Genomic DNA, 25784 nt, shown 5'->3' on the forward strand with positions numbered 1-25784 from the left:
AGAGAATACAACACTGGGGGCGGATGAAATCAAGTCTCTTTCTAGATGTTTCCTATTTCCCTTTCAGTTTCTGAGAAGCAGAGCTCCTGGGACACCAAAGAAAAGTCTGGCACTTGAGTCAATGAACAGTACAACAAAGCATTACTTTTACTAAATCGTTTTCCTCATATTTCAGGCCCTGCAGGTTTGCAAAATATGCTTCCAGCAGATGGCGTTTTGCATAGATAATAAAGATGTTCACATCTCCAGAGTCTTGTAATTACCTTAAGAATTAGGAGAAGGAAAATAGAAAAGAAGAGGAGTAAGCTCCTTCTGCTTCCTCTCCTTTTCAGTTCCATTATCATAATCTGTATCCCATTTCAATTTTCATTACTCTCAGAGTACAAGAGGCTGATAGGCAACGAGAGCAGTCTACATTGGAGAGACAATTTAACTGCTCTGCTAAAAAAGAAATTCAACTCACACAAAATAGGGGCAACCTTTTCCATTTGATCTTACAGCTCAAATGTCAACTATGTCATACGTTTTATGTGATTTGAAAGAGCAAAAATGGAAACAGAGATTTTAAACATTTCATTCTGCCTCACTACCATTTTATCCATTAAAAAAAAAACAAAAACAAAAAACCCTCCTCAGTGGCGTTTAATAAACTTGAAACAAAGCAATCATCAGGAACATGTCAAGGTCTCTACAAACTAGTCCAGTGTATGTGAAGCTGGTTGACTGTTTTCAGTGGAACTCATTGCCAGCGTTGTGTATTAAATTGCTGGAAGCCTTCCAGAAACCTGGCTTGCAAAGCACTTGGAAAATGAATAGTGTGGCTACTGCTGGTGGATTCATTTGCATACCAATGCTGAGAATTCTGTCGGTTTCATAGAAATGATGGTGATTGAGGACTAAGAATGAAAGTGAGGGGTTTGGACATATACAGTGGTCACCGGAATTCTCTCTGCCTGCATGCCAACATTTCAAATGCTTTTCCCAGTAGGATAAGCGAGGTCCTTCATTATTTTGTATGGTCAGAGGCAACGTTATGGAAGTCTGAATAGGGCTAAAGAGATGGATGTTTTAGTTAAGAGATAATTCTCATCCAACATTTTTTTTTTTTTCAGAGAAAATAATTCTCTGCCAAAATCCCAGAGCCCAACAGCTTGAGATCTCTGTCTCTTTTCCATTTTGGTTTCATTTCTTTTCCAAAAATCAGATTAAGTAAAATACGAACATTTGAACATTTCTGTTCATGAAAGCCAAGTTATGAGCAATTGTATACCAGGAAAATGGCCAGTTTTCTTTCTCATTCTACTTTCCTCGCCAATTAGAACTTTAAACTGTAAACCTACCTTAAAACCTACAGTTCAGTATACAGACATTATTTGTTCTTTCAGAAACTGGAAGGAGCACTGAGAAAACCTGACATAATATTCCAGATGATGTCATACTCAGCCTAGCAATAAGGATGGCATAAAATAGAATGTGTCATTTAACATCCACAATTCATCTGTGAGATACGACATTACATGATTTGGACATAGTGCAAGCATGAGATTGGATGCTGCTGCCTACAAGTTGGAGAATACACCGTTACACAGTAAACATTGTATTTGTAAGTTGGGAAAGTTCATATTAAAACAATAGAAAATACAGTACATATATAAGCCAGTAACACAGGCATTGGGTATAAGCCAGTAACATAGGCGTTTATTATGACTACCAGGAAATACGTATTATATGTTATGTATGTACTGCACCATTCAATTATATGCCTGGCGGGGCAATCACTTTGTATACAAGAGACATGAGATAGAAGTGTTGCATGCAGGAAGCTGTTACATTCACTACTTCAGGTTACATCCACTAAGTTCCATTCTCCGAATGAGATTTCTGAACCTTATTATAACCTTATGAGGCTATGGTCATATATGCAGTCTGGTGTTGCCCGAACGGATACAATGCAGTGCGTGACTATCTTTAAATAACTGAAAATTAAGTAAGAGAAAAATTTGGATCAATATCTCATATTGAAAATGTGTGCTTTCGAAAGAGATCTCAGGGACAAATCAAATGTTTTAACTTTAACTGGACACACTAAAATAATGGTATTCTTATTTCATTGCATACTTAAATTCTTATATGTATTCTTCGTATAATTTTTCTTTATTCTTAATAGCCATTCTAGAATATAAGCATCATGAAGACAGGTTATGTCCTCCATTAGGGCAGGAATCTAATTTTCTCTTCACTGCTGTATTAGCAGTGTCTAGAATAGTGCCTTCAGCCCAGGTGGTGCAGTGGTTAAAAGCTCAGGTGCTAACCAAGAGTTTGGCAGTTCTAATCCACCAGCCACTCCTTGGAACCCTGTGGGGTAGCTACACTTTGTTCTATAGGGTGCTATTAGTTGGAATCGACTTGACGGCAACAGGTTTGGTTTGGGTTTTTTAGAAGAGCGGTGAAGTTCAATAAATAGATATGAATAAAGAAATGGATTAATTACCAAAAACCCATCTGGAAAAAGACTGACTTTTGTGAATTCACAGTCAAAGAGGCGGATCCCAAATGTCCCTCTCTAGTTTCAACCACTCTTCTGAGGTTCAGTCACACTTTATCAACTGCTTTCCCAGACATGCTAATCCCACTAACAAGGCAACATCACCATGTCCTCCAATAAATTCATCATTTCTCCCACCCTGAATATCGTCCTTCTATCAGTTAACATAAAAATTCTTCCATTATTATTTTCTAATTCTTTGAATGTTCGCTTTAACTTCTGAATGCTACCTGAGTGCCTTTCTCTTCTGATGTTTCCCCTCTCCTCCCTCACCCAATCCCATTCCTTCCCTTGCTCAGGGTCTCATTTCTTCTCTCTTAAACCAGAATTCTACCACTCATATATCACTTTGTCATACTGTGGTGGCTTGCATGTTACTATGAAGCTGAAAGCTATGCTGCTAATATTTCAAACACCAGCAGGGTCGTCCATGGTGAACAGGTTTCAGTGGAGCGTCTAGACTATGACTGACTAGGAAGAAAGGCCAGGTGATCTAGTTCCACAAATTAGTCAATGAAAACCTTATGGATTACAACAGAATATCATCAATATAGTGCTGGAAGATAAGTCCACTAGATTGGAATGTACTCAAAATACCAAGTGGCCACAATAGTGGTCTCTGGTATACCAATAATTGTGAAGATGGTGCAGGACTGGGCAACGTTTTGTTCTGTTGTACATGTGGTCACCGTTAGTTGGAGTCAACTTGATGGCAACTAATCACAACAATAGACTATATTAAGCACAATTTCTAACTGTTCAACCTGCTTCAAATCCCCTGCTCATTCACTACATTCTACATATTCACTAGAGATAATTGGCTTGTGTGTTTTCCCTCCCAAAACTCTCAATAGTTCCCTCAATAGTCCACTGAATAGTATTCCTTTGGTATATCTTATTATGATACCTAAAGCCTCAAAACAAGTTAGAGGCACATCTCCAGCTATTTTAGGCTCATGTTTCAATTTCTAATGAGCATGATTTTTTGATACTCTCCAAACACAGTGTGCTAGGCTTTCTTCCCTCTCTTGCTTTGCTTATGGCATTTCTACCTTCTGAAAACTCTTCTCCACTCTGTTATAACTCTCAAAATCCAACTCACTCTTTAGGCTCAATGGCACTAGCTCAAATGGCATCTTCAATATAAAATATTTCAGAAGGTCCAGATGTCAGACTTTCTCTCACCTTTGAGTTCACATAGTATTTATCCCTCCCTTATAAAATTTGTCATTTGCTGTCTCATCTTACAAAGTTATACATGTATCTTTTTTGCCTTCTACCAAATGGTATATTCCTGAGGACACTGATGATGTTATAGAGTGTAATTATGCAGGCTCCCACACAGAGGCTAGGTCATCTTAGGGATTTATTCATTTAATAAATCAATCTAGTAATTTGTCTTTCACAGAATGAAACTCAATGTTTATATCGTACATTAAAACATTCAATGAAAATATGACCCACTTTTATCTTGCCTTTTGCTCTCAGAAGTATGAATACCAGTGAAAATAGGAGGTGTTTTACTCTTTATAATTTTAGACTACTTAAACTACTAAGCTTGATGGGAGTAAATGTAGTATTTTCTCTGTGCCAAAAGATGGGTACTGATTAAGATCACATGGTCTTGGTGATATCATCACATCATTACAAATGCAGTGGAAAACAATGAGGACAGCAAGATCATTTGTTCATTGGAAGGAAATTGTCCCCATGATTTCAGAATTATGAAATACCTACTGTGAGGCTGGCAATTGTGATACATTGTGGTCAAGACAATTTTAGTATTTAGGGTTAGTCTAGACCATGGTTCTCAAACTTTAGCATGCATTGAAATCACTTGTCTTGTAAGATCATGAAAGCACAGAATACTAAACCCCAACCCCAGAATTTAAGATTCAGTAAGTCTAGGTCGGGGCCCCAAAATTTGCATTTTTAACAGGTCCCCAGTTGATGCTGATGCTGCTGGTCCAAGGATGTTACTTTGAGAGACATTGGCTAAGAGTAAGCAAAAAGGATGGTAGATATTATCACAATACTGGGTATGTGGGTAATAATAAAGACATTTGAAGTTGACTGAACCTGTGAGGTAAAGCCAGTATCTAATGGGAAAATGTAACTTGAGTGTCCCACCCACCTTTTCTTCATTGGCAGGTGCACTCGCCTCCCATCTGCACCAAATATTTGACGTTCTTCTGAATATCCTTATGTTTAAAGCTGTATTTAGCAACTGTTTGAGTAAGTAAATAATCAAATTCTTTCTTTTGCTTTTTGGATCAAGATAAAGTGCAACAGAGAATGGAGTGAATGAATACTAATTGTTTATCTCATAGCAATTACAATGATGATGAAATATGTTTTATGTATCACAACAGATTTCTAAGTATAGTTTGGAAGATCAAATAACTCATCATGGAAAGTCTGAAAGTCTTATTATATTAGGACTGTGATATAGTTTTCTAATTTATGAAAACAAGATTGTATTTATAGGTAGATCATTAAAAATACTTTAAGGTGGCATATATTTTATAGTCATATGTATATAAGGATATACATATATATGTATAGGAACAATTGGAATTACTCATTACACAATATTTAAAATACATGTAGCTAGTGTATTGGGATTATTAGTGATTTTAATTTCTACATATCCTTCTCTCTTCTCTCTCTGTACTCTCAATTTTCACAATGAACATATGTTACTTCAATCATAAAGAGTTCAAAAAATCAAGTGTTAATTAAATTTATTGTAGATTATTAATAAAGCACCATTCCTCAATGAAATGCATTTTTCTTCTAAAAAAACCTCTGATGTCATGATCTTAGTTTAGCAGTACAACCGAAAAGACAATGTTAAACTCCAGTATGAAATGATGTGAGCCAAAATTATTAGGACTACTTATAAACAATAATCACTGCACTCCATTTACTAACAAATATTCCCATGTAGTGCATCCAAAATGAGCCAGTACATAAAAGAGTACAGCTTGCTGCTCATGTAGAAATGGGTATAACTGGGAAGGTTATTGCACCTCATTTGACCATTAACCAGCCCATATTGTGAAGACATCTAAAATTAGAGGACGCTTGGTGATATCACTTAAGCCTATTTCTGGACTCCTGCAGAAAAACAAATGCTGGCACAAAAGAGAACTGGCAATGAAGCAAACACCAGCTGGCCTGGTAGGCAACACTCCTGGGCTCTTAGAGTTTCATAACATTTCTTACATGTGAGAAGATCAATTCCATTGAACTCTCGTGCCCACTGGTCATTAAACTTTATAGATTATGTAAGAACAAAAGCATCCCAACAACTAGGCAAATACTTAATGCAGTTAATTAGTTATTGTTCTTGAAATTTTAATGTGAAAATACCCAAGATAAGGCCACTTATAAAAGTCCAGTATTAGGAGACCTGACATGCACATTTTCCTCTTTGTGTTAGATGCATGCTTGCGATGTGTGCATTATTCTAGTGCAGTCCGGATCCCAAGGATCTATATATGTACTAATGGTGGCTCTATTAACTAGCCTGCCTGGAACTGGATTAAGGATGGTTATGATCTATTATGGTTTCCTACTAGATAGTCACAATAACTTTCCAACCCCTGGCACTGCCCTGAAAGTCATTTTTAAAACAAAGCATTTTTTCTACAACCATTTTCATGTCCCAGTGGTTAAGAGTTTGGCTGCTTACCAAAAGGCTAACAGTTAGAATCCACCAGCCACTTCTTGGAAACCCTATGGGGCAGTTCTACTCTGTCCTGTAGTGTCACTATGAGTCGGAATCAACTCAAAGGCAATAGATTTGTTTTTTTGGTTTAAGCACTGGCTATCTGGAACACAGGTACATCTGCACTCTACAAAAAATTCCAGGAAGCTAAGCTGTTGCCAAGGCCATTTGAGAGAGCTGAATTTGCTCAAGTTTTGACGAGGATTTAATGAAACAAATCGACCTGATTTTACTCTGGTTCTTGTTCTGTCTTTTGGGCTTTCTAAGTCATTCAGACCAGAGAAAGATTCTGGCTTATTAAGAGTGTCTAGAAGGGGTTCCTATCTTCACAGTTAGGCTTAAAATGGATGGCTTCTGACAAGAACGCTTGGAAAATAATCATTCACTTCTCTGCATCAATTCCATGTTATCCCAAGGGTTTGTTCAACAGATGGACATAATTTGCATACTTGACTACCACAGTTTTCTTAATTGCATTTTCCCAGCATACTCTATAATAAGTGCAGTCTATTAGGTTTCCCTTAGAATTTCACTTTGAAAAATATATACGGCACACATGAAGTTATTATATTTCCTATATGGTAGATTCTCCCTGAAAAATTCAGCTTTTGGAAACTTTAAGCATTTAGGACACATTGAAAATCTATTACCAACTGTAACATCTTTCAAACATGTTAATAAATCTAATTTTTAATAATGTTTCATATTTTAGTTAAATACTAAATACTTTAAATACTTAGGATAGTACATAATTCAGTAATTTTGTTTAAAATTCATCATTAATCCCTAATAAATTCCCGGACCATTTACTATTAAAAACTTAATTCATTTTGACCCCAGAAATAGAACACCAGGCTGCTGTTTTCAATTTTTAATTTTAATGTTATGCTATCATTATATTATGGTAATGTCTTTATTCTTGACGTCATGTCTATATTTTGCAAGATCAGTAGTTCCTTTGTTTATTTACCCTGGAGAGGAAGTTCTTGAAAGCATGAATGGAAATTTTAAGGGGCATACACCACTGGGGAGAGGGAAGGCTTTAGACAGCTTATATAGCAACACGGAAACCCTGGTGGCATAGTGGTTAAGTGCTACAACTGCTAACCAAGAGGTCAGCAGCTCGAACAGGCCAGACGCTCCTTGGAAACTATGGGGCAGTTCTACTCTGTCCTATAGGGTCGCTATGAGTCGGAATCCACTCGACGGCACTAGGTTTGGTTTTTTGGTTGTATAGCAACACTGACTACATGGCTTTTTGAAATTTAAACAAACCTCCTAATTAAGTTTCCCCACAACTTAAAAGAAACACAATGATATGAAAAAAAAAATTGCCTAAGTGCCACGGCTTTCCTTATTCCTTCTCTTCCTATGGCTGCAAATTCACTGCAGCGTCTCATCTCTGTCTCTAACAAGGAGCACTTTAAATCAAAAAAAGAGAGAGCAAGCCACAAGAAGCCAAGAGCAGTCATATTGGCATTATGGGGGAAATTGATAAAACAGAGCATGACCATTATGAGTTTATTTTGCAAGAACCAGATTCCTACATACAAATTAGCATGGGTTAGAATAGGCCAGGCGCTCCTTGGAAACTCTATGGGGCAGTTCTACTCTGTCCTATAGGATCGCTATAAATCAGAAACAACTCCACGGCACTGGGTATACAAAAACTTCTAAGCCTCTTTAAAAAAAGCTTTGATTTGTAAAATACACAGTACTCTCTCCCCACCCCCATCTGAGGTTCTACTTTTGGCAGTTTCAGTTACCCGCAGTCAACCTTGGTCTAAAAATATTAAATGGAAAATTCCAGGAATAAACTATTTGTAAATTTTAACTTGCCCGCCGTTCTGAGTATCGGGATGCATCTTGCACCATCTCGCTCAAACCTGCCTGGGAGATGAATCATGCCTTAGTCCAGTGTGTCCACACGACCACATCAGTCCACACGACCACATCAGTCACTGAGCAGCCATCTTGGTTGTCAAATCAACTGTCCTACTATCACAGCGCTTGTGTTCAAGTAACCCTTGTTTTACTTAATAATAGTTCTATTTTACTATTAGTTATTATTGTTAATCGTTTACCATGTCTAATTTATAATCGAAACTTTATCATAGGTATGTCCGTATAGGAAAAAATATAGTACATATAGGGTTGAAAACTACCCATTGTTTCAGGCATCCACTGGGAGTCTTTGAACTTATCCCCCAAGGATAAGGGGGGACTATAGAATTTCAAGAATATTCATTTACAATTTCATTGCCTACTAACGTAAGGAGAAAACCAAGTATGCCTATGCTTTTTTTTTTTTTTTTTCCAATCTGGTCTTTGATTCTCAAACATAAACAAATAGTAATGGAGTAATTTTGTTTTACTTTACCTGAGAGACAGAGTTGTTTAATGCTAGGTATCAAAAGCATACACTTTTTCTTAAATTTTATAAAAAATAATCGGGCTAATTCACTTATTTTAATGAGATTTAAAAAAAACAAATGTTTTGGCTTGCAAAAATCCATTAATGTAATTCACCATATTCAGATAAAGAAAAAAAAAACATGATTATCTCAATAAATGTGTTAAAAAAGGCATTTAACAAAATCCAAAAGCCTATTCATAAGAAAAACTCTCAGCAAAATAAAAATAGACAGGAACTCCCTCATCGTCATCAACTGCACAAAATATATATATATATATAACAGCATGCTCAATGAAGAAAAGCTGAATGCTTATATTCTAACACCAGGATAAGGAAAGGATGTCTGCTCTCATGACTTCTTTTCAACATTGTACTGGAGAGTCCTAGTCAATGTAATAAGACAAGAGAAATAAATAAAAGGTATACTGATACAAAACAAAGAAATAAAACTGTTTTTGCTGTGGACAGGATGAACATCATGTTAAAAAAAATCTATAAGAATACTTCTGGATTTAGGAGTTTAGAAAGCTTTCAGGATACAAGGTCAATACACAAAAATCAATTTTATTTCTTTATACTAGCATTGGACAGTCAGGAATTGAAGATGCCAAACAATACCACTAAACATAGAATCAAAAAAATGAAATATCCAGGGATATCTTTAACAAAAGATGTGTAAGACATGTACACTTGTAGTAGATTAATTACTTTTGTGTGTGGCCTTTATAGCCATGGTCTTACAACTCCCACCCAGGTGATTGTGTGATAGGGTAATTGTGGCCTACCAAGGGGATTGGTCAGTTTTTCCTTAAAGAGAATCAATTCCAGAGCAGGGAGGAGGAGCCCATCACCACCAAGGAAGGAGATACTCTGCAGCAGTGGGCTTCCCAGTCCACAGAGAGAGAAAGCTGAGTGCCTTTGGGCAGAGACTGATGGCCAGGGAGAGCATGCCTGCAAGCACAGCTGGGGAAAGGCTGTTTTGATGAAAGAACTGTACCTCGAGTGTTTCTGAGCCTGAATTGTAACTGTTACTTCCCTTATAATAAACCCCATAATTGTGAGTATGGCCTGTGCATTCTGCGTGGCCACTGCAATGAATTATGGAACCTAGTAGAGAGTAGTAGAGAGTGCTATGGGAAGACGGTTGGTGTCAGAATTAGTAAAGATGGCAGAGAGGACTGTCTGACCTCTACCTCATGGGAGTCAGCCTTGCACTATTGATCTTGGTTCTCCTTCCCCATTGTGGGGTTGGAAGAGGTCCGACACCTCCCTAACGCCATTTTTACAACACTGAAAACTAAACTGCTGCTGAGAAAAAATTTAAATATAAAAGTAAACAGAGAGATAAACCATGTTTATAAATTGAAAGACTGAATAAAGCTGTCAGTTCTCCCAAAATTTATTTAGTTTCAATCCCAATCAAAATCCTAGCAGCTACTTTTTTTTAAAAGAAATTTACAAACAATTCTAGAATTTATATACAAATACAAAGAACAGAATATCCAAGTTTTTTTTTTTTTAATAAACAAAGTTGGACAACTTACACTACTTAATTTTAATACTTATTATAAAGTTACAACAAACAAAATACTGGTATCGGTATAAAGACAGGCATACAATTAATGGAAAAGAATAGAGAATCAAGAAATACGGCCACACATATATAGTCTAATACAGGCATTTCAATGGGAAAAAATAAATCCTTTCAACAAATGATGTTGGAACTATTAGATATCCATATACAAAACAACAACAAAAACTCAACCCTTACCTCACACCATATATGAAAGTTAACTTGAAGTGGATTCTAGGCATAAATGTAAGAAGATAAACTATATTTTATATTAGGGTACTGAATAATCTAGCAACCCTATGTATGATGTTTTAATATTTAAATGCTAATTTTGTTTAACATGAAATATTAACATGAAAATATGGAAACATTTTAACTGATTCATAAAAAGTTAAAAATGCACTTTCCATATGACTCAGACATTCCATTCCTAGGTATTATCAAAGAGAAATAAAATAATATACTATATATAAAAAAGAGAAATAAAATAATATACTATATAAAGACTTGTAAATGAATGTTCACAGCAGCTTTATTTAAAATATCCAAGAGCGGACCACGAAATGCCTCTCAGTAAGTGAATGAATAAAAAGTATAATGTGTCCATACAATGAATACTACTCAGCAATAAAAAATAAAATAGTTGATTACACAACATGGGTAAGTGAGCAATGAGGAAAATGATGATAAGCAAAAGAAGCCATACAAAAATACAGTACAAATTTAATTATACAATTCATATAAAATTCTAAAATATGCAGGTACCTCATAACGGCAGAAAGTAGATCAGTGTTTACCTGGGGATCACAGTTGATGAGGAAGGGAGATTATAATAATGGAGCGCAAGGAAACTTTTGGGGGTGATGGATACATGTATTATCTTAACGTGGGCATGATTTCATAGGTGAATACTCAGCACCAAAGCTTACCAATCTGCACACTTTCTATATGTGCAGTTTACTGTATGCCAATTGTACTGCAATAAATCTGTAAAAATGATCACATCTGAAGATAAGAAGTCATTTGTTTATAATAACTAATGGTGAATAAACACGGCTATGATAGTGTTCATTTACAAATTTATTCATCTTGTTGAAAGTTTGCTTATACACTAAGACTGTTGTCATGTCTGCACTGAATTATAAGGCTATAATGTGAAAAAAAAAATAATGTGAGAGGGAAAAAAAGGCCATGAATTTATGACTATAATTTATGAAGGCGAAAATATCATATTATTCAAAGAATTGCCCAGAAGAAGAGAGATCTATGGTGATAGCATGACATCATGGGATATAAGACAAGGCCCAGAAACAGTCTTAAATTTTTATAACAATTGATAATCAGTCATCACCTAATAATGTTTGAAATATACATATCTGCATGCATATGGGAAACCCTGGTAGTGTAGTGGTTAAGTGCTACAGCTGTTAACCAAGAGGTCGCCAGTTCAAATCCACCAGGTGCTCCTTGGAAACTCTGTAGGGCAGTTCTACTCTGTCCTATATGGTCGCTATGAGTGGGAATCGACTCGACGGCAGTGGCAGTGGCAGTGGCAGCACGCATATGTATGTGTGCATATAAACGTATATATGCATTCATGTGTATAGAGATAAACAAGATGTGTCATATAGTATGCAATAAAATATTTTAATATGATTATCTTGATTTCAAATAAATTAGAGAAAAATGACACAGAATACAAAGAACATGTTCAACTTAGAATGAATATTGCTTCTACCATCAAATTGTGCTATTCAGAACCTTATGGCTGGTAGTGGTGGAATGAGGCAAAAACAGACTCAATTTTAGGCCTCCAGCCTATTTTCAATAACAGAAGTTCTGCTTTTCATATATTTGGTTTCTTTAAACTCCCATATAAGATTTCATCTGAGCAAATCACTTCAGGCTGAAATATTGAAGCCACTTGACTCTACTAGGTCTAAGGAGAGATTAGAATAGAGCAATGCCAAAGATATTTATAATCATTCAGTTCTCATAACAGATTAGGATATTATGATTCAGATGGACTGAATCACTAGACCAATCTTTATCCACTCATACGACAAAAACCTGTGAGTCCCTACTATGTACCAACACTCTGCGAAATCCAGGGATATAATGGTGAACATGGCTTTATGTGAGTGTTCGAGACAGGAACTGGATCCAAATGTATCTTTGCACTGCTGACTAACATGCTGCCTCTTCAGTGTCGTGTAAAATCAATGGGCTTGAGGATTTAGCTGATTGAAAAGAATATCTAATTCTAGGGCTTGGATGGGATTAATGGATATTTTTCCCTCTGGTGCCTGAGGAAACAGTACAATTTACCTCTAATTAAGTAAGTCGATGGCTCTATATTTTACAACCTTTCTACTTCTCTCTGGATGTGATCAAGAGTCTTGACATAACATAATATTTCTCTAGCAGAAAATAGCCATAAAACGCAAAATGTCACCACATCTGTACTAGAATTGAAAAAAAAAAAAGAGTCATCAAAGAAATGGTTATGTCTCAAAAATGTAAAGTTTAAACGTTGATACACTTTTCTGGTTTTTATAACTGCCTCTAAACTAGGACTTCTGTTCTCAGAGTCTGAGGCAATGTAGTCTCCACTATCTTTTTATACTTTATGAACAGTTTTACCTGATCCCTGTCAAAAATTCAAGGATCATTCACTCTTGGGGAGGGTGTTCTTCAAAAAAGAAGCTTCTTTAATGTTTTGTTTATTTCTTCCTGAAGTTGCTGCTTTGAGGATGATAGTTTCCTTTGATTACAAAATCTGAATGGTTTCTACATTTATATTCTGCCTTTTATGAGCATTTGGCCACAGTTGAAATGGCTAGTGCTTTTGAAACAGGTTTTATTTTCTTTTCATATTAAATGCTAATGTCTTTTATGTCTAGCATTTTGTTTACTTTTGCATTGCAAATTTTTTTTGCTTGTGGAAGTTTGAGGATAAGACACTTTATTAGCTAAACCTTGTATTCCGTAATACCGCCATCTTGTGTTTAGTGTTTGAGTCCTGTCAATATCCTCCCACCTGAGCAATGACGACAGGTCCACTTAATTGATTTCCAACCAAAAATCTCTTCCAAGTAAATCCACCCTTGACACTGCTGCCGCAGTTTCTGTATGAAATCCCAGAAGATCAAGATATAAACACAGTTTGTCTTCATCAATGAAGATATATATGATAGGTTTTAACTACAAACATACAAACAGCTGGTATTTAAAGTCGTTCACAGTCTGGTCCCAATCTCTCATTTTGGCTTCATATTTTACCTGACCTATTTTTTTTTTTTTTTTTTTACTAGACACCCACCCCTCAAACTCTTATTTTTTTGGACACATGACATTCCCAACCCGAAAATGCACTCATGTCTTTATGTCCTTGATTAATTGTTTTTTAGGTTTTGTTGCTGTTGTTGTTGTGGCTGTTTTTTCCTGTCTGGAATGAGGCCCTTGCATCAGACTGTTAGATTTACATCATGGTTCCGTCAAGTACTGTGTAACACTCAGTAAATTACTTATTCTTCCCACAGATTTGCTCATCTCAAAATCCAGATAATAATTATACTCCTTCATAGCACTGGGAAGATTAAATAAGGTAATATATGTAAAGTGCTTGGAACCAGACTGGCAAAGAGGGAGCCTTCCGTCATCATTAGCTTCTACTAGTGACTTCTTATTTATTTATTTATTTATAATTTGATGGTTTCCCGCTTGTTCTTTAAGTCCAGGGCAAATACAAATTCTCTGTGAATCATGACTTGGCTCTGCTTATAAGGTGTATTCATTTGCTAGAGCTGCTGTAACAAAATGTCACAAATTGGGTAGCTTATAAGAACTGAAATGTTATTGTCTCAGTCTGGAGGCCAGAAGTTCCAATCAGAGGATCAGCTGTGTTGACTGCTTCTGAGAGCTATGAGGGGAAATCTGTTCCATGCCTCTCTCCTGGTTTCTGCTGATGGCCCATGATCCATGGCATTCCTTGCCTTGTAGATCACCCCAACCTCTGTCTCTGTTTTTTCATGACTCTCTTTCCTCTGTGTCTCTTTTATAAGGACACCACACATACTGGATTAAGGTCCACCCTATTCCAGCATGAACTCAAATTAGCATTATTGATAACATCTTCCAAGACCTATTTCCAAACAAGGTCACACTCACAGGTACCAGGAGTTAGGACTTCATCATATTTGGGGGAAGAAGTACAATTCAATCCATAAAAGGTTAATCATTTTTCCATTTATTCTTAAATTACATCACACGTCCATCTTCATGAGCTCTTCAGTGTCCTCTAATATTTGTTTGAAAGTATCCTCATTAAGCCGTTATCTCAGTAAACTGTTATCAGAGATCATGATTTATGCAGTTCTACACTCCCTGTGCCATCACAGTGCCCCGTAGATGGTAGATGGTAGATGGTTACTAAATGTCTGTTGGATACAGGAGTCTCAAAGTATCTCTCCAGATAGGTGCAGCACACAGCAGGGAGCTCATTGACCAAGTTTTCTGTGAACTTTAAAGAGACATGCGCCCAGTGAGCTGAGTTTACGGTCTATATGATTTTCTTTTTTCACATCAGAGCTGGTTATTTGAACAGGTATAGAAATGCCTTTTAAGTTCTGGATGTGAATAGGGAATCAACTTACCAAAAGTTGAAATAAAAAATCAGCTTCAAACTAGTTCAAATTGCAGGTCCCCTGTTGAAAACTAAATGGCCCATATGGATAAGACTGGCTGAAGGGACTGAAATTCAAACAATGTTTAAGACTGTGAAAAAATTTTGTTTACTGCTTCTTTAGTTGAAGAGTGACAGGATGTTTGCCCCTCCTGTTGGGGCTCTGCTTTTATTAGCATTCTCTTTTCCAGTTAATTCTATATTGACTTTTCTGAGCCCAAGGCATAATCTTTTAGACTGCAGACATGAGCATTAAGTCTCTGTGACAGTTTATTACACGATTTGTTTTGATTATCAGAATACTGGAACTATTCTCATCCTCATTTTTATTAATAATTTATAATAAATGTGAAACAATTTAGTAATGACAGTATTTTAGAATATTAACAAAATACATCTGATTACCCAAATAGAAGTTTTATTTATTTATTGAAACTAAGGAAAACAATGAACAAGCCATGATGGAATATGAATAGTCATTATCTTGAAGGCATTTATAATCTGAGAGGGGAGGTCACAGGGAGGACAGGGTAAGTAAGACGAGGCGGGGCACTGATCAAGTAGACGAGCTGTATATAATGGGTTCAAAGTTAAGGAAGCTCATATACGGGAAAGACAATGCCAAGTTGTGAAATCACAAGACGGCTTCAAAACCAAGATGGCATATGAGATATTCTGAAGAATTAAATTTTCATAGATATTACAAGCCAATTCAGTGGTACAATACTTTCAACCAAAAGTAATCATTGAATATTCAAGAAATATAAATCACATTTGGAAATGAAAACTTATCGTTTGTATTTCCTTTGATCTCATGAGCATCTTTTTCTCTGATACCACCTTCAACAGCCTCTAACAATCATGCGGTCCATAATAGTGGTTAAAGAATAACCTAAGTTTGAAACACTGTTACTTAAATATATAGGTATATACACTTAAGGAATTCATTTAACCTTTTTTTTTTTAAGCATAAGTCTCCCGATCTACAAAATTGAAAATTAATACTTAATTCACTTGGTTGTTTGAAAAAACACACAGACAATACCAGGCACAAACTAGAACCTTAAGCAAATATAGCTACTTTTGCTTTTCTTCTTCTTTTTCATTGTCATTTAATAATCTTCCTCCTCTAATTAGTTGTTTATTTTCATTCTATAGGAATTGCAGTTGTTGTTGCTTAGGTGTCGTCAAGCCAGTTCCGACTCATAGCTACACTGCATATAACAGAACGAAACACTGCCCGCTCTGTGCCACAGACATCATATCATTGCTGTGTTTGAGCCCTTTGTTACAGCCACTGTGTCAACCCATCTCGTTGAGGGTCTTTACCTTTTTCACTGACCCTCTACTTTGACACACATGATGTCCTTCTCCAGGGACTGGTCCCTCCTCATAACATGTCCCAAATACCTAAGAACAAAGCCTCACCATTCTCGCTTCTTAAGAGCATTTTGGCTGTACTTCTTCCAAGACAGATTTGTTTGTTCTTCTGGAAGTCCATGGTGTACTTAATATTCTTCACCAACACCATAATTCAAATGTATGAATTCTTCTTTGATCTTCCTTGTTCATTATCCAGCTTTCGCATGCATATGAGGCTTTTGAAAACACCAAGGCTTGAGTCAGGCGCACCTTAGTCCCCAAAGTGACATCTTTGTTTATTAACACCTTAAAGAGGTCTTTTGTAGCAGATTTCTTGTCTGCTGCTCTCATGGGTGTTGATTGTGCATCCAAGTAAAATGAAATCCTTGACAACTTCAATCTTTTCTGTTTATCATGATGTTGCTCATTGGTCCAGTTGTGAGGATTTTTGTTTTCTGTATGTTGAAGTGTAGTCCATACTGAAGGCTGTGGTCTTTGATCTTCATCAGTAAGTGCTTCAAGTTCTCCTCTCTTTCAGCAAGGAAGGTTGTGTCATTTGCATATGGCAGGCTGTTAATGAGTCTTCCTCCAATCTTAATGCCACATTCTTCTTCATACAGTCCAGCTTCTCAGATTATTTGCTCAGTGTACATATTGAATAAATATGGTGAAGGGATACATCCCTGACATACACCTGTTCTGATATTTAACCACGCAGTATCACCTCATTCTGTTCAAACAACTACCTCTTGGTCAATGTACAGGTTCCTCAAGAGCACAATTAAGTGTTCTGGAACTCCCATTCTTCACAATGTTATCTATAATTTGTTATGATCCATACAGTCAAATGTCTTTGCATAGTCAATAAATAAAACACAGGTAAACATCTTTCTAATATTGTCTGCTTTCTGACAGAAGCTATGATATCCCTTGTTCCAAATCCTCTTCTGAATCCGGCTTGAATTTCTGGCAGTTCCCTGTTGATATACTGCTACAACTGTTTGGGAAATTAGAACTACAGGAATTAGAACTGTTTTAAAACATATATCCTCAGGCAGTTAATGCTGTTAGATGTACCATGTGGGCACAAAATAAATACTCATTAGCTGCGTGGGTATTCTACAGAGGCACAAAACTGTTCTAAGGAAAAACAAATTCTTTACATGCATTAAATGTAACTGCAACATTAAACATTTTAATCTTTGAATAAAAGGTGGTATATAAATTAAAAGCTGTTTCATTCATCCTTATTGTTAATTGCCCTGATTAGTAAGAAACCTATATACCCAGAGGGATAATGGCATCTCAAATTCCATGTCTAAATAGTACTTGCTGAGTTAGACTTCATACAGTGGGAACTTGAACTTAATCAGAAATGATTAAGATCCATGCTTCAGAAAATTGAAAGGAAAGCTATTCACATTTTCCTCCTAGATAAATGAAAATAATAAGATCCCTATTAAAACTCTATCAATTCTTTGAAAAGTTAATCCCCAAACAATAACAAGCTAGGCATGAACAATTTATATACTATAACTCTGAAACAATGTTTTAGTGGTATTTTTACTTTCATAATTTACAAACTCATTACCATATGCTCTAAACATTTTGTGAGACATTTTAAGGATTCAGCATTATTCCAGTTAGACTTACTTGTCACAGTGGTGTCACTTCCACAGATATTTCCCCCTAAATGACCTAACATTTATTATCAGTACTTTCAATGTTAGCTGTGGGATTGTAGAAATAAAGGTTTTCACATATCTCACTGTTTTTCATATTTATTTGCATTCTGCCTTGATTGCTTTTACTGGAAGCCAGAGGAGCAGCAGAAGGCAAGAAAGAGAAGAGGACTGTGTTCCAGGAGATAGAGGAAGGAAGACAGCAAAGACACAAATTGGGGAGGTAATGAGAAGTAAAACAGAGTGGAGGAGACCAGGAAGGATTATATAGGAGCAAGAGGAGACAGAGCTGGACAAAGGTTGTTCACAGTACAAGTTCCTTCAAGTAGAGTACCAAGCTACAGGGTTTGACTCAGTGTTGTGTGGGGTGGTCCTGTGTAATTATTAAAGAATTATGTCCTGCTTATACCCCACCACAGTATCTGACTATGAGTTAGGAAACTGTGTCAGACAAAGTCCTATTGAAGAATAGCTTGGAAAAGAGACTTAGGGAATGGGACAAAAATGAGCTATTTACCACAACAAGAACTGTAACTTTTTCAAAGTGGGTTGGTCATATTAAACACTAGTGCTACATAACACCAAAAAGTTCTTGTAAGAAAAAAAAAAGAGTCCCAAAACAAATTGAGTTTGGAGATGTTGAATTAGGTAAAACCAAGGTTTCTTTACTATAGGAGATGAGGTACCCCTTAAGAAGTGCGTAGGCATTATGAATCTCCACCACGGAGTTTCTTGGAGGACCCAAGTTTTGTGAAACATGCTTTGGGACATGTCTTCATTAAAGAAAGGGCATTTTGTTTGTTTGCTTTTCTTTTTTCCCCAAACAGTAAGACTGTGGGAGAGTTTGTTTGGCTTAGTGGAAAAATCTTTGTGCCAGACACAGGGGATAAAAGGATGCTAAATCATGACCCTTGTCCCATTAAAGTTTGTGATCTTCTTTAGCAATATTAATACTTGATTTCCATTCAAATGTAGTTTGGTACTCTATTAGAGAGAACTTGTACTCCATACTAGGCAGAGACGTGTGGTTGCCTAGAAACTTGGTCCCCTGAATCAAGAATGCACCTGTATTGTTTTTTTGTTCCTTCACTTTCAATCCAAGATACTGCTTCTGCACCTTTTATCAACCCGAAGTCTGTGAATTTGGCCTGCAATTCAAAATCTTCACTGCCACATAATTGATTGAGAATGATTGAGACCTCTCTACTTTTACATGCCCTGCTATGCTTGTACTGAAAGTAGCAAGGGGAAATTTAGCAGCTCTGAATAACTGAGGTGAAGGTCAAGTGATTGTTCCCCTTGTGAAAAGTGAACTTAGTTCCCTCTACCTGTTGTGGTGACCACGCTCTTCACAACGAAAAGGACATTAATGTACTTGATTTTTCTTTTTCTTTTTTTTCCCTTGACTAATAGTTATGGGAACTCTCAGCTCTTCTCTGGTTTCAAGGTCTCCAGGGGCCAAGAGAAAGAGTTTCAGTTTTGACCTGGTCATAGCCAAGGTTTGAATCTCAAAACTTTCTTCCATTGTGGCTAGTTTGATACCATTAGGCAAGAACACTCTTGCTGGGTAATTAATCTGTCTGTCAAGAGAAAAGGATGACCTCCTGAAATGTGGATATTTGGTCAACTAAAAAACAGGCACTAGAAATTATTCGAAATCTAATTCATGGAAGCAGCAGTCAAGAAATCAAACGACATATTGCATTATGCAAGTCTGTTGCAAAGGCTTCTTAAAAGTTTTAAAAAGCCAAGATGTCACTTGAAGACTAAGGTGCACTTGACCCAAGTCATAGTATTCTCAGTCACCTCATATGTATGCGAAAGCTGGACAACTAATAAGGAAAACCAAAGAAGAATTGATGCATTTGAATTGTGGTGCTGGTGAAGAATATTGAATAAACCATGGACTGACAGAAGAACAAACATATCTGTCTTGGAGGAAGTACAGCCAGAATGGTCTGAAGGGAGGATACTGAGACTTCCTCTCACACACTTCGGACATGCGGGTTGTCTTATTAAACACTAGTCCTACATAACATCAAAGTCCACGAAGAAGAACATCACACTTGGTAAAGCAGAGGGTTGGTAAAAAAAGAGAAAGACTCTTAACAAGATGGATTGACACAGTGGCTGCAACAATGGGCTCAAACATAGCAACGATTGTGAGGATGGCGCAGGACTGAACAGCATTTTGTTCCATTTTACATGAGTCTGAACTGACTTGATAGCACCTAACAACAACAATTCATGACCCAGATTTAGGAGAAAAAAAAAGCTTTTTTTTTAAATGTCATTGTATGTTTCAAAACATATTTCCCATTTGAGTTCTTGGTGAGAAGTACCAATTCTAAGGACTTTTGGGTTGTTTTTTTCTACAATTAAACAAAATATAAATGATGCTACTATAAATGTCACCACTCATTTCTCAGTTTGTCATACTGTGGTGGCTTGCTTGTTGTTTTGATGCTCGAAGTTATGCTACTGGTATTTCAAATACCAGTATGCTCACCCATGGTAGACAGGTTTCAGCAGAGCTTCCAGTCTAGAACAGACTATAAAGAAAGGCCTGGTGATCTACTTTTGAAAATCAGTCACTGAAAACCCTATGGACCACAATAGAATATTGTCTCATCTAATGCTGGAAGATGAGCCCTCTAAGTTGGAAGGCACTGAAGATACACAGTGACCACAACAATGGAGTCGAGCATACAAATAATCATGAAGATGGTGCAGGATCCAGAAACGTTTCGTTCTTTTGAACACAAGATCACCGTAAGTCAGAGCTGACTTCATGGCAACTAACAACCACAAGTATAAATGCAATTGTCTTACATTTTAGGGGCTGGTAGCAAAGGTGTACCTGACCTTAGCCTAACACACATGCAAAAGTTGGACAATGAAAAAGGAAGACAGAAGAAGAATTGATGCGTTTGAATTACAGGGTTGGCAAAAATATTAAATATAACATGGACTACCAAAGGAACAAACAAATCAATCTTAGAAAAATCAACCAGAATGTTCCTTAGAAGCAATGATGCCATGACTTTGGTTCACTTACTTTGAACTTCAGGAAAGACCAATCACTAGAAAAGGATATTATATTTGATAAAATAGATGGTCGGCAGAAACTTGGGAAACCTTCAGTGATATGGATTGACCTGATCGCCATAAAAAGGGCCTCAAATATAGCAATGATCACGAGGATGACACTGGACCGCGCAATGTTTTGTTCTATTATATATAAAGCCACCAAGAGTTAGAGTTGGCTCAATGGCAACCAACAACAATAAGCAAATATTTTAATTAACTACCTATGAATTCAAGTACATTTAGGTGCTATCATCAAAATCTATAAATGACAGGGCCTGCAACAAACAAAGGACAGTGGCTGCCATACCTGCAGAAAGGAAAAAAAAAAAAAAAGCTTGAGTACTTCCCTTTAAACACAATGAGAGACACATTTGCAAAACCAGAAAAAAGAAAAAATGTTAATTGTGGTTAGTGTCCCTTTCAACACAATTAGAGATACATTTGCAAATCAGAAAAAAAAATGTTAATTGTGGTTAGTGATGTGCATTTAAAAAAAAGAAAGCTGCATCTAAATATTTCCTAGATTTATCTAATAAGAATACTGCTGGGGGGAAAAAAGACTCCGTTTTATTTTGCTGTACTTGGCATAGTCTATTAGAATGAAGGTACTTAGTAAATATTATTTTAGTGTTACAATAGCTTTGGTAGAGCATATAATGAACACATGACTTTCAGTTATTTTCTTCAAGAGATGGGAAATGAAGATCCTGATAAAAGAGACTATAAAATGGGAAAAAAGCAATTTTCTTCAGAGTCCAAGTTTTAAGTAATAAAATGTATGACATGGATGTTCTCTGACCCCTGGTTCATTTATATAACCAAATTTCAAATTAACCTCAATAATTTTATAAGACATCTGAACTATTTCTATACTCTCAGATTCCTGCCAAGACAAGATGTACTGGAACCAAATTTTGCAAGGTCAAAAGACGCAGGAAACCTTTATAAGGTTTAGATTTCCATGAGATCAAATTTTGAGTCCCAAAAAGGGCTTGATTGATTTCAATAAACCCAAAATAATATTTAACAAGCAACAATTAAGTATTAATCACCCTTTAAACTTAATCTTAGATGTAAAATTCCTTTGATCAATCCACAAATACTTATGAAACACAATAATTTAGTTACACAGGAGGAAACAAAATCTAAGTCAAGGAGAAAAAATATATCCTTCACCTTTAAGCCACTTGTTGTCTTTGTTGTTGTCATTGTTAGGTGCTGTCAAATCACTTCCATCTCATAGCGACCTCATGTACAACAGAGGAAACATCCGCATAACTGTTGCTATGTTTGAGTCCATTTTTGCAGCCACTGTGTCAGTCTAAGCCACCTAGAGCCTGCTTGTTCATTTTCCAAAGTACATGCTCCAAGGATTAAAACAAGATCAAGGAACAAACTGTTTATGTGTTTTACAAAATAATAGATAATGTATAAATTTATAGTGCCAAAAATAAAAATAAAAAACATTGATACACTTATATGCCCACATCTTTCCTAAAAACTATCAGATTATGAAACAATATACCACAAATTGGTGGTACAAGAAGAAAACATCCTTATTTGTCAGGGTGATTAGCAGTAGTGGCAGTAGGAAGCCACCACCCACTCTGGGGGAGAAAGATGTGGCAGTCTGCTCCCATAAAGATTTACAGCCTTGGAAACCCTAGGGGGCAGTTCTTCTCTGTCCTTTAGGGTCACTATGAGTTGGAATCAACTTGACTGCAAAGGATTTACTTTTTTTTTTTTTTTGATTACTGTATATCTACCAATAAAATGTAACTCTATTATTAAGGCTAAAAAGGGTACTTTGAACAACACAAAGGAGTTTAATTCTGTCCACTTATCAATGTGAAAAGATTTGAAACTGAAAGGAAAAAAAATTAATGAAACAACATCTTCAAAATATCCCATTTTGGACAACAATCATGTGGTTAGCACTATGCTAGGCACTTTCACCTGCATATTATAAATTAACCTTCACGGTCATCTAAAAGTCCAGTATCATTATTCAAATGTTTACACAGGAATCTCTAAGGATCATAGACGTAAACTAAGTAAATTAAGGCCCTCTGATCTTAAACAAATTCCAGTCTATTTCTGCTTTCTAATGACAGGCAGCACAGGACAGAGGCTGAGTCCCTTCTCTGTATCTTTATTTCATCTGAAACATGTGGCTTTGAAGAAGTTGCTTAGCTCTCTGTTTTCTAAAACGGACCCAGCCACAGTATCCACATTATGTGGAAGGATGTTGTGATACTTGAATAACTTAATACATGTAAAGCATGTAGACCATCATAGAACATACGGCAAATAGGCAACAAATGTTAGCTAACATTACCAGCCACCTCTTGGTTTGTCATACTATGGTGGTTTGCATGTTGCCATGATGCTGAAAGCTATGTTACAGGTATTTCAAATACCATCAGGGTCACCCATGGTGGATAAAGCTTCTGCCTGTACTATCTTTCCCATTCATTCTCTCTCTTCGTCTTTCTCTCTTCCTCTCTCTCTTCATCTTCACTCCCTTTCTCTCCCTCTCCCTCCTTCTTTCTCTGCCTGTCTCTTTTTGTTGTTCAAGATGCGCTTGTAATCCAGCCACCATGCTGTGAGGAAGCATAGGTCACACGTAGAGGTTACATGTACACCTCCCAGCCAACAACCTCACATAAGTTCTCAGCTAACAGACCATCAACTGCCAGACACGTGAGTGAGAAAGCCTTTGAAATAACACCAGTTCCAGCCATTGTCTAACTCCTGTTTGAAGAGAGACCCCAGTGGAGAACCATCAAGCTGAGCACAGTCACCACCAAAATAATGCAACATACAAATAAGCAACCATTATTGTTTGAGTCACTGTCGTGGGGCAATTTGCTACACAGCAGTACATAACTAGAACTCTCACTAAGTTCTTTTTTTTCTTTTCTTTCTATTAAAAATAGGCAAATTAAATATGTCCCTAAATTCATTTGATTTAAAAAAAATCTAGTTCCATAGCTGAAGTGAGTTCTTTTTCTTCTAAATGATTAGACTTTATGCAAATACACAGACTCCCAAGATATGGATCAAAACACAAGTAAATACAATGAACTGTTCTACCTTTCTGATACCTAGAAAGGGCAAATACATATCTTAAGGAGCTGTGAGTCTCCAGAATATAGACCCCTTCCTCCTAAATTCAGGGCAAGAAGAGTTTTTCCATCAGTAAATGCCATAGACCAGAAAATTTGGGTCCTTCCTTTCATGGTGTCAGTTGAAAAAACTTCTGACTCCTAATAAGGAAGACAAGGTATGTAGTAGCCAAATTGCCCAGAAACTCTGCAAACAACTATTAACTTTGGGACACAGCTTCCCAGGAAGTTCTCAGGCAATTTTTTTAGTGTACGATACAATTTCCTACAATCCAAACATAGTACCAGTGTCTGAATTCAAACTGCTGAATTATAATTCAGTTGGACCAACCAGATATATATAGGCTAGAGGCTTTACTAGAACAATCTGTTGATCAAAGAAACAAAAACATTTTATAGGATGGAATTTATTTAGGTAGCCTCAGGCCCCATAAAGTGGATATCTACAAAGAGAGAAGCTTTACTGCATTGAATGTGTTAATGAAAAAAAAGAGGGAAGATATTTCTTGAATATGTTGTTGTTAGGAACTGTTGAGTCAGTTTAAACTTAGACACCATGTAATGGAGTAAAACTGCCCCATCGGGTTTTCTAGGCTGCAATCTTTTTGGGAGCAGACCATCACATCCTTCTCCCATGGAGCTGCTGGGTGGGTTTGAACCGCCAACCTTTTAATTAGCAGCCAAGCGCTTAACCGTTGTATCACTGGGCTTCTTTTCTTGAATATAGGGCTACACATTTATTTTAAGGGCAATCCCTATACTTTTCACAGAGAGTGAAATGCGCTTGTTCTTTGTTTCTCAGTTTGAGGAACTGTTGTTCAGTCAGGAAAAAGGCCCATGACAACAACTTCTAATACAGAATTATCGCCCTGTGCAGCAATTCAGTTTTTTGTTGTTGGTTTGTTTTGTTTTTCGTAAAGAAAAATGTTGAATGAAAGAAAACAAAACTTTAAAAAAGATAAATTAACCCTAATTACATAGCTATGGAAACATAATTATGTTAAAGATAACAAAATGTTGCCATTTAAGTCTAATGTTAAAGTATTTTTTCTCAGCAAAAAAAAAAAAGGCTCTAGCTGGTCATCATGATGCCCACTGAGAATAAGTTCAACTCACAATCAGATACTTTTATTTTTTGCCTTGGTTGTAAACTGTTATTTATTTAGATTTTACCATTTATGAATGTGTATTTGATAGAAGCTGGTAAATCATTTTTGGAAGCATATAAAAGTAATTAACTAAATATAAAACCGGTTATTTAAAATCCAAAAGTAATAACTGTAAGGCTTTGATTTACCCAAATGTGCTTAATAGTGTTTTGAATTTTTCCCCTGGTGATAAAGAACATGAATTCCATAATGAAATGTTTTTGTTTCATAACTGAGCCAGCTTCTTAACATTCAGAGGTTGATGTTGCAGTTTGTAAAATAGCCAATACTTTATTATTTTGTCGTTGTTGCCAGCCTGGTGACCATTTCTCTGGGTGTGTCTTATCATCTTCACTAGAGAGCAAAGGAATAAAGCATAAAAATGATTTGGTTCCACCTGCCGAAACCTTTACAGAAGGTTTG

Source organism: Elephas maximus, chromosome 9 (genome assembly GCF_024166365.1).
Source record: "Elephas maximus indicus isolate mEleMax1 chromosome 9, mEleMax1 primary haplotype, whole genome shotgun sequence".
In the NCBI taxonomy this organism is placed as follows: domain Eukaryota; kingdom Metazoa; phylum Chordata; class Mammalia; order Proboscidea; family Elephantidae; genus Elephas; species Elephas maximus.